The 3,097-nt window shown below is 42.0% G+C and overlaps 1 non-coding gene across 1 annotated transcript; it reads left to right on the top strand.

Moving 5' to 3' along the window:
• Positions 1 to 2,056: 2,056 nt before the first annotated feature.
• LOC141715560 (small nucleolar RNA R71) lies at positions 2,057 to 2,163 on the top strand. Its single transcript, XR_012572317.1, has one exon. It is a non-coding gene; the product is annotated as a small nucleolar RNA R71 (small nucleolar RNA).
• The last annotated feature ends 934 nt before the right edge of the window (positions 2,164 to 3,097 follow it).

The raw sequence follows: 3,097 nt of genomic DNA, 5'->3' as shown, positions 1-3,097 counted from the left end.
CTTACTACCCTCCTCTAGCAGAATCTTATGCATGCAATATGAAGGGATGATCCCCTTGATGTCTGCTATGGTCCATCCAATAGCCGATTTGAATTCTCTCAAAATCCTTAAGAGTTTATCCTCCTCACTACCTGAAAGGTCAGATGCAATAATAACTGGTAATGTAGATGCATCACCTAAAAAAGCATACCTCAAGTGTTCAGGAAATGGCTTAAGCTCCAAGGTGGGTACTTCCTCAATTGATGGTTTGAGCTTTCCTTCAGCATTTTTGAGGTCAGAAGTACCAAGAGATTCAAACGGCATGTCCAGCTTTCGCCTCCAGGGAGAAGCATTAAGATATTGTAATTGCTCATAGCCATCCTCATCATCACTGTCAAAATCCCCCACTAAGGCCTTTTCTAATGCATCAGACATTAGTATATGATCGAGTTCTGAAGTAACCACAGAATCAATCAAATCCACATTTTAACAACCCTTATCTTCTGTAGGGAATTTTATTGCTTTGAATACATTGAAGGTCACATCCTGATCCTGCACCCTCATTGTAAGTTCACCTTTCTGCACATCTATCAAGGTACAGCCAGTAGCCAAGAAAGGTCTTCCCAAGATTATGGGAATCTTCTTATCTTCCTCAAAATCTAGAATAACAAAGTCTGCAGGAAAGAAGAGCTTATCCACCTTTACTAGCACATCTTCCACTATGCCTCTTGGGTAAGTAATAGAACGATCAGCCAATTGTAGAGACATGTAGGTGGGCTTTGGATCAGGCAAATCCAACTTTTTAAAGATCGACAACGGCATCAGATTGATGCTTGCTCCCAAATTGCAAAGGCATTTGTCAAAAGATAACTTTCCAATGGTGCAAGGAATGGTGAAGCTACCTGGATCTTTAAGCTTTGGAGGTAACGTTTGTTGTAGCACAGCACTGCATTCTTCCGTTAGAGCAACGGTCTCATGGTCAACCAGTTTCACCTTCCTTGAAAGAATACTCTTCATAAACTTCGCATAACTAGGCATTTGCTCCAGAGCCTCAGCGAAAGGTATATTGATGTGAAGTTTCTTGAACATCTCCCGAAACTTACCGAACTGCTTATCCAGCTTTTGTTGTTGCAATCTCTTAGGGAAAGGTGGTAGAGGATAGAGCTGTTTCTCCCCTGTATTACCCTCAGGCAGAGTGTGTTCAACAGTAGTCTTCCTTGGTTCCGCCGCTTTCTCCTTTTGCTTAACTTCTTCATCTCTAACTTCAGCTTCTCCTTCTTTTGCCTTTTCAGCATCAGCAACTTTCCCAGACCTTAAGGTAATAGCCTTGACTTGCTCTTTAGCTTCCTTCCTGCCTGGCACTTCCATGTCACTGGGAAGTGTGCCAGGTTGGCGATTGAGCACTGCATTGGCTATTTGACCGATTTGATTTTCCATGGTCTTGATCGACACCGCCTGACTCTTGTATAACAGCTTAAGTTCCTCAAAATCAGCATTAGTGGGTGCAGCTGCACCTCCCTGTTGAGGATATGATTGCCTTTGAGCATACTGCTGTGGTTGCTGGAATCCAGGTGGATTGAACTGTTTACTCACACCTTGCTGATATGGTGGCTGAATAGCATTCTGATTATTACCCTAGCTGAAATTTGGATGATTTCTGTTATTAGGATGATAAGTAGCTGGCACAGGCTATTGTTGTCGCTGATAATTGTTCACATACTGAACAGATTCGTTAACAAGAGAACACTGATCCGTAGCATGAGAACCTGCACAAAGCTCACAGATCATAGCTATTTGATTGACTCCATAAGTAGCTAGAGAATCGACCTTCATAGACAACGCTTGGAGCTGCGCTGCAATAGCGGTGGCTGCATCGAATTCCAGAATACCTGCTACCTTCCCAGGCATCATCCTTTGAGTTGGGTTTTGATGCTCATTTGCAACCATAGTCTCAATAAGATTATAAGCCTCAGTATAGCTTTTGGCCCACAAGGCGCCTCCAGCTGCTGCATCGAGCATGGGCCGAGATTAGGCCCCTAAACCATTATAGAAACCAGTGATCACCATCCAATCGGACATTCCATGATGTGGACATTTTCTCAACATTTCCTTGTAGCGTTCCCAAGCTTCGCACATAGATTTTGTAGGTTGCTGCGCAAAATGAGTAAGAGCACTCCTCATAGCAGCAGTTTTGGCCATTGGATAAAACTTCACCAGAAACTTTTGCGCAAGATCTTGCCAAGTAGTGATGGACCCAGCTGGTTCAGAATGTAACCAGTCCTTAGCTTTATCCCTCAGTGAGAATGGGAAAAACCTCAGCTTGATAGCCTCATCAGTCATACCATTATATTTGAAAGTACTGCAGATCTCGACAAAATTCCTTATGTGCATGTTGGGGTCTTCAGTCGCAGCTCCTCCGAAAGAAACAGAGTACTGCACCATCTGAATAGTGCCCGGCTTGATTTCAAAGGTGTTAGCTTGGATAGACGGATGAAGAATGCTTGACTGAATGTCATCAATTTTAGGCCGAGTATAGTCCATAAGAGCTGGATTTGCCGGAACAATACGATCATCCATGATTACTGGCTCTTTCTGCTCACTTCCTGAATCTGAATCTTCAAAGTCTATCTTCTCCGGAATATCAAGAACTTCGTTTGTCTCCTCAGCTGTATCTAAAATCCTCTTGTGAGTACGAGAACGAGTTCGCATAAACGCTCGCTAAAGTACCTGAAACACAACCGGAAACAATAAGTAACACATCTTAATCACTGAGTCCTAACGACCAATGATGGTAAGTACATAAACTAAACAAATACGCCGAGTCCCCGGCAGCGGCGCCAAAAACTTGTTAAGGTGAAACACACACTAATATTCACGCAAGTATACGCGTTCGCAATTAATATAGAATACTTTCTAGTTCGTTCCCACAGAGACTCAGACTAATTATGTTCAATTAAACTCACTCACCAATGTATGATTACTTCTCAATGTTAAGATAATAACACTTAGATTTGATTAACAAATTATGAACTATAATTAACTACTAGAATTAAACACTTAATTAACACTTAGAATTAACAATATTAAAACACTCATGAGATCACAACTTCATTACTAC

Source organism: Apium graveolens, chromosome 3, assembly GCF_009905375.1.
Source record: "Apium graveolens cultivar Ventura chromosome 3, ASM990537v1, whole genome shotgun sequence".
NCBI lineage: Eukaryota > Viridiplantae > Streptophyta > Magnoliopsida > Apiales > Apiaceae > Apium > Apium graveolens.
Note: the sequence above shows the minus strand (reverse complement) of the source record. Positions and strands in the feature narration are given on the sequence as shown.